The sequence below is a fragment of the Sorex araneus genome, chromosome 2 (assembly GCF_027595985.1).
Source record: "Sorex araneus isolate mSorAra2 chromosome 2, mSorAra2.pri, whole genome shotgun sequence".
Taxonomy (NCBI): Eukaryota; Metazoa; Chordata; class Mammalia; order Eulipotyphla; family Soricidae; genus Sorex; species Sorex araneus.
This window is the reverse complement of record NC_073303.1, coordinates 129861453-129868992: the sequence shown is the minus strand read 5'-3', so window position 1 is coordinate 129868992 and position 7540 is coordinate 129861453.

The following is a 7540-nucleotide window of genomic DNA, read 5'->3' as shown; positions in this document are numbered from 1 at the left end:
CTGAGTGGGAGGGAGAGGGGCTCAGGGCATCAAACTATGACCTTGACCTTCACACGGGCAGCAAGACCCTGAGGGTTGCTCTGGTAGGAACCGGCCTCCAGACCCAGCTGCAATATCCCCCACCCCACCCTAGGGGGGTCCTGGGGTGCAAGCCAGCAGCACCGTCACAGGCCGGCAGAAGCCCAAGCCCGAGATGTCACCTGAACCCCTGTCCCCGCTGGGGCAGGTCGAGGGCTCCTGAGGCCCAGAGAAAGCCCAGCCAGAGGCTCCTGGGGCTCAGTGATTCTGGCATAGGCCTGGACGCTGAGGTCTGCACAGGATGGACAACACGCAATGGCCTCTGAGCACTGTGCCCCACATCTGGGCAGAGGGACAGCTGGGGGCCCTGAGAGGGTGCAAGCAGCTTGGAGGTGACTGGGCGGCCAAGGGGAAGTGATCTCCCAGGGAAAGGCTGTCTGCGGTCAGCGGTCAGGGCCGGGAGGAAGTAGGGCTCAGAAGTGGCCTCTGATACCGGGGGTCAGGCACCAGCTGGCTGGAGTCCACCTCATAGCACCCGAACCACTCCTTGGCTTTCTGGTGAAGCCCCTAGCCCCACCTCGTCCATGCGCCTACCCTATAAAACAGGGGAGTGCTCCCTCCCTCACCCCTGCAAGTAGAGGTCCTCAGCATGAGGGGGTGAGGAGAAAGGGCTGGGGAGTGCCCCTGGTGCCTCTGAATCACCAGGGCATGTAGGGGTGAGAAGGTGAGGACCGGGCCAACCCCTTGATTTCTGTTCCTGTGATCCCATGACACCTCCTCAGGCCTGCTCAGACAGTGTGGGTGTCACACGTCCCTCCATGCAGGGGCTTCTGGCAGCGTGAACACTAAAATTGGAGTGATACCATGAGGACTGACATGGTCCCACACACGAGGGCTGTCCCCGCTGCACCCCTGCTCCTCCCCACTATACCCTTGTCCCTCCCTGCTGCACCCCAGTTCCTCCCCATTGTACCTCTGTCCCTCCCCGCTGCATCCCTGTCCCTCCCCGCTGCACCCTGCCCCTCTCCGCTACACTCCTGTCCCTCCCTGCTGCACCTGTCCCTCCCTGCGGCACCCCAGTCCCTCCCCACTGCACCCCAGTCCCTCCTTACTGCACCCCTGCCACACCCCGCTGCACCCCTGCCAATTTTCCACCCTTCTCCTCCTGAGGGTTAGCCCCAGGCACGAGGATCATCTTGCTGAAGAGGATGTTGGGGTGCAGAGAGAGCAGCACCCCTCCAGCCAGGGGCAGGCGCATAGCATGCAGGAGCCCCACTTACACCTGGGCAGCACGTGGTCCCCTGTGCCCCTCCAGATGTGACACAGCCCCCAAGCAGGATGGCTGAGGCGCCTCCAGGCAGTGCGACAGTGCCAGGCTCGTCCCTGTCTGTAGACTGGGCCCGACTGGGGCTGGGACAACTCTCCGGTTCGGAACCACATAGCCCTGTGCCTCCACACACCTCTGGCCGAAGGAGGGGCCCTGGGGTGCCGAGCCCCGCCCCAGAGAATCCACTGGAGGGGGCCAGGTCTCCCCTCACCCTGAACCCCCTCAGGAGCCCGTGCCTTCACACACACACACACACACACACACACACACACACACACACACACACACGCCAGGCAGCCGGTGGGTGCGGGCTGGCACCGTCTGTCGCTGCTGTTGCCATGGCGTCCATGTGCTGCACCCCAGCCCTGGAACGGGGTGCGGGGGAGACGTGGTAGAGCTCAAAGCTCAGGAGTGGCACAGCTCCGAGTTACAGCGGGCCTGCTGGGAGCATGGCCACCTGGCCCTGGGGCAGGACAGCCCAAAGGAAGCCCGTGCCTGGGTCCCGCGGTCACCAGCATCCAATCCAGTTCAGGTCCAGCTTGCCCATCCAAAACAAATGGTGGGCGCAGGGAGGGTGGAGGGCTGGCACGCAGGGAGCGGGCGGGTCTTGAACAGAGCCGACAGGTCCCGTCCCAGCCCCCCAGGGCTGATTGCTGAGAGCAGGGCCAGGAGCCATCGGGGCTGGAGTCTCAGAATGAGGGGGGGCGGTAGGTGCTTGTCTTGACTGTGGCTGACCTGGGTTCAGTGCCCAGCACTGCCAGGAGTGATCCCTGAGCTCAGAGCCAGCAGTGGCCCCCATATTAAAATAAAACAAACCCCCCCAAGAATAGATTTTCAAATTACTCACTGGTATCAGGGTCTGTCAGATGTGGGGGGGAGGACACACTCCTGAGTGCTTTTCTGTCTGTAATAGTTAAGAGTTATTATTACACCCTCAAAAAGAAATGATGGGGGCTGGCAGGAGAGTGCAGTGGTTAGGGCTGATGCCTGCAAGGTCCTGGGTTTGATTCCTGGCACCGTATGGTCCCCCAAGAGCTGCTGGGTGTGGCTCTGCATACCCTCAGCATCTCTGGGGTGACCTGGATCGCCCCAGCACCATATCCTTGAGCTTTGGTTTTAAACTGCTGCCTGATGGACTGAGAACCGCTGGTGGATCCTTGGACTTCCTGAGCACTGCTTGGGACCCCCCAAAGATATTGAGGGGCTGGAGAGCTGAGCCAGGAGGTGTCTATACCACAGACAGGAAGTACCTATATCATAGACAGGAAGTGTCTACACTGCAGAGCAGGCACCTACACCGCAGACAGGAGGTGTCTACACCACAGACAGGAAGTGTCTACACCGCAGACAGAAAGTGTCTACACCACAGACAGGAAGTGTCTATACCACAGACAGGAAATGTTTATACCGCAGAGCAGGTACCTACACCGCAGACAGGAAGTGTCTACACTGCAGACAGAAAGTGTCTACACCATAGACAGGAAGTGTTTATACCGCAGAGGAGGCACCTACACCACAGACAGGAGATATCTACATCACAGACAGAAAGTGTCTATACCACAGACAGGAAGTGTCTACACCACAGACAGGAAGTGTCTACACCACAGACAGGAAGTGTCTACACCACAGATAGGAAGCATCTACACCACAGATAGGAAGCATCTCTACCACAGATAGGCAGTATCTACACCACAGAAAGGAAGAGTCTACACCACAGGTAGGAGGCGTCTACACTGCAGACTGCAGGCTGAGCCAGCAGTGTACCTAGCAGGGTGCTCCCGAGTGGTGTCCTGGTGGAGACTGTTCGGCGTCCCCTGGCACTTTCTGTCTGTCCAAGTCCTTTCCCAGTGCTGTGACCATGTGGAATGGAAGCGTGGATCCCGGCCCCCGGCCCCAGGCCCCGCCCCGCCTGACATCCCTTGTCTTTCTCCTCTGCCCTCACCTGACCCTGGGCAGCCTGTCAGGGGCTTTCTGCGTGGTCAGAGGAGGGGTGTGGGTGGGCGGAGCCCGGGGAGCAGAATCCGATTCCAGGGGACTCTGGGGGTCTCCCGAGTGGGGTCAGCATGCGCAGGCCCACCCCGAGGGCTGGTTCGTGGTTGATTCCTGATCCACGCACCATCTTTGCTTTATGAAGATGCTCCGGGCAGGCAGTGCCGTCCCACCCCACTGATGCCGTGGCCTCCATCCTGAGCGGCCACTGCCGCACTTGCCCTGGAGCTGCCTGCTGGTTCAGCTTCCTTCCTGGCCCCAGGCACCCTTCCCTCCAGGGGCATCTGTCTGTCTGTCTGTCTCCTGCTCCTCTGGGTGGGGCTGGTGTGTCATGGATACACACACTCCACCTCAGAGCCCTGCCGGCCTGGGAGTGCTCCCTGCTGGCTTCCTGTTCCCGAAAGTGGACAGAGACGAGTCTCTGAGAAGGCAGTTCCAGGTTTTCCCAAAAGCGCCAGGCCTGGAGCTCCCGGTCCTTCTGGCCACTCAGGAGGGCGACTGCTCTGCAGTGGGGGGTGGGGGAGAGGAGTCCCGCAGCCCTGGCCACGTGCAGCACAGCCACCCTCCCCTACCCCCACCCGGGCTCTGCCCTGAGCCTCAGCCCCAGGGCTGCCCGCCAGCGCTCGGGTCAGGCTCAGGCAGGGGCTGCTGTCCTCCCTGGCTTCCTCTTCCTGCCTTACTCACGCTTCCGCCCTGCGCGTCCCCCTCTGCTGGAGCGCCGGCCTGGCTTCTCTCCCTCCTCCTGCTCCACCTCCATGTTCTGGGGCCAGGTCAGCAGAGCCAGGTCTGGGCCTGCATCTGGCGGGGCCCCAAGGTCACCCTCACCCCCAAGGGCAGGTCACTTCCCCGCCAGGGGCTTCCCTGAGGTCAGGGCCGCCATCCCAGCTTCCCTGGGGACAGACAGACCTGCAGACCCCACTTCCCTCTGCTCCCACTGGCCCGGTCACCTCTGTCCCTGTGTTGACCTCTGCCGGGAGGATCCCCACTCAGCTCCTGGTGACCTCCCGAACGCTGTCCTACCCCCACACTTGAACAACACCTCCGCTCTTCATCCCACTCTGATTTCTTTCTGTGTGTGTGGCTGGAAACAGAACCCAGGGCCACAAAGGTGCAGGGAAAGAGCACCCTCCCCCCCCCCAGTGCACTGCCCACGATCATAGTCAGGAGACAGAACTACAACCCAGGGCGGCCCACACCTGGCCTTGGGCCCTGTGGGCCGGGTCCTTCCTGCAGGAAGGACACTGGGACCTCGGGAAGGCCAGGCTGCTGGGATTAGCGTGAGCCCGGCCTGTACTCTCCCCAAGGCACACGCTTTTGGCACCTCATTGGCTCCAGGGCCCTGGGACCTCACATTAGCCCCTGAGCCCTGCCTGTGGGCAGGGACCCTGTGCTGCCTCCAGCCACAGAGGACAGTGAGCCGCGGGCGCCTCTCCAGATCTCAGGGTCTCAGCTGGTCTGCAATGGCGCTCTCGTGTCTCCGCACGCCAGCATGTGTGTTTGTGGTAACAGACGATCGTGACCATGCCCAGAACTCAGATTCCGACCCATCAATCGCGAGCTCGCCACCCTCCCCTAAAGCAGCTTGGAGGGCACAGGGCTCACCTCCACCCCACACAGGCCTTTCTTCCTCCAGTCCTGGAAAATCTGCTTCCGAGCCCTCCTCTGCCCCCCGCCCCCATTCCCTGCTCACAGGCTGCAGGCTTAGCCCCAGTACCTCCCACAAAACTCCTTCATGGGACAGGGTGGGGCACCAGCTGGATCTCTAATCTGATAGCCCTGAGCCGAGGCCCCAGGACAGGTCCCCTCCTGCAGGGGGGAGAGGGGGCGGGCAGTGCTGCACACAAGGTGACAGGTGACAGTGTCAGGCCTCAGCTTGTCTGTACAGCCCCGACTGCAGGGCGGGCTCTGTCACTGTGTCTCTGAGGGGCGGGCTGTCATTGCCGGGCTAGTGAAACTGAGACTGTGCCTGTGTCCAGGGCCTGAAGTCTGTCTCTCCTTCCCGTGGGCTGGTGCCCTGACCAAATGAGAAATGCCCCCTGAGGGATGCCGGGGTGTCGTAGGAGTGACACTGTGTTCCAGCCCTGCCCTGAGCACGCTCTCCTGTCCTTGGACTTCCTTTGCAAATTGCAGGCTCAGCGATGGGTCAGAACTTCAGACTGGTGTCTGCAGAGCACAGAACCCCAATGGGAAGCTCCCTTCTGAGCTGGGTACCCCCTTCCCGTGGCCCTGGCCCCTGCCCAGGAAGCCACCTTCTGACCATACTCTGACCTGTAGCGTGGTCCTGCCCACCAGGGTGGTGGCTACCGGCCAGACTGGGACCTGGAGATGTGTGTATAGTCTCTTGTCCTGCATGTTCCAGACAGCCAGTGTCCTTGGGCTGTGCTGGACCCAAGAGATTCACTAGGGAGACCTGAGCTGGGTGAGACATGCCAGCCACCTGCCCACCCCCATGCCAGCTCTCGGCACTGCAGGGGTGACTGGAGCTGCCCGGTGCCACCAGCAGGGCCCTCACCCCAGGGGAGAAGGGCTTGGGAGCTCATGGCCATGCTGTCACACCCGTACCTGTGCTCCCGCCAGCTGCCCCCTCTTCCTGACCGCGACTTCCTGGCCACGTGCACGGCTCACTCAATGCCAGGGATTATTTAGGAGAAGCAGCAGCTCGTGCCTGCCAGGAGCCAGGCTGCCCGGGCTTCCGGCGCGCTCCCACCTCTCCCCGACGTCCCCAGGAGGATGCACGCTCATATGTTCCTTGGCCCCAAGTGCATCAGGCCCTCGTTCAGGGCCTCCCCGAGCCCGTCCCTGTCCCTGCTGTGGGGGCCCTGTGAGACCCAGCGCCCGAGGAAGCGCCTCCTTATCCTTCCTGTGCATTGTCACAGGGACACGGGATGATGGACACGTCACCTGGCCCCAGTGCCCGGCTCAGTGCTGGCTGCAGCGCTGGAGAACCCAAAGCTGCGGGGCCCAGCAGGGCCAGGTGGGGCCCCTGAGTTCCGACCTGTGTCTGACGCAAACAAGCCCTGGGGTCTGACTCTCTGGGTCCAGGACCTCATCTGAAAGCGGCCGTCTGAAGCGAACAGAGGTCAGGACTGGCCAAGAGGGAAAATGCTGGGCGTGCTGGCATCTGCTGAGAGGCCCCCAGCAGGCTCCAGAGCAGACGAGGGGACACCCCAGAACTCTACAAGGCAGCTCTGTGGGCGAGGCAAGCGTGAAAGGCTGGGCGCTCCCCTCAGAGCCCCCGGAGAGAATAGCCGGCAAGGGGAGTCCATGTGTGTGGTGGGGCTGCGGCTGAGAGGAACTTGGGGTCCTGCTCGGGAGCCCCTCCGGAGGCCACTGTCCCTCACACCTGCCAGGTCTGTCCTGATCACGCAAGGACCCTTCTGACGCCTGTGCCCTCTGCTGGGACCCCAGAGCCTGTCTGGGTGTGGGCAGCTGGGTCGGAGAGGCCGGGAGCACCGGCCCTTCACTTGCTCTTCTCTCCTGCTCTCCTGAGTGTGGGGATTCGAGTGGCCCTGGTGCTGCCCAGGGCCAGTTCCTGGCTCTGTTCACAGGGTGCCACTACCGGCAGGCTGGGGCCGCCGTGGAACCAGATGAGCTGAGTGCAAGCTCTCAGCCCTTCGCTGCCCCTTTGCTGGGTGGGGTGCTGGGAGTCCCCCCCCATATTTGTTGGAGTGCAGGCTGGAAGCGTGTCCTGCAGAGCTCACCCTGTGGCCCCAGACAAAAAGGGCCAGGACCCCTCACTGCCATCTTAGGCCCATATGCCTCAGAGACTGGACATGGCTGACTGTGACCTGGACACGGAGTGACAGTGACCCACCTGGACACACTGACTGTGACTGGACACAAAGTGACTGTGACCCACCTGGATACACTGACTGTGACCCGGACATGGAGTGACTATGACCCGGACATGCTATGACCTGGATACAGAGTGACTGTGACCGAGATGTGAAATGTCTGTCACCTGGACACGGAGTGACTGTGACCCACCTGGACACACTGACCATGCCTGGTGCGTGGTAAGGTACTGCGGTTCCCCGCGGCAGGACAGAGGGTACCAGCCACGGAGAGGGATGCCGGCCGCCTCCTTTGGAAGGTCTGGTACAGGTAGATCTGTCCGAGCCCGCAGGACACACAGGCGGGGATGGGTGGGGTTGCCAGGGGGCCCATCCGGGCTTCTGCACATCTTTTTTTTTTTTGGTTTTTGGG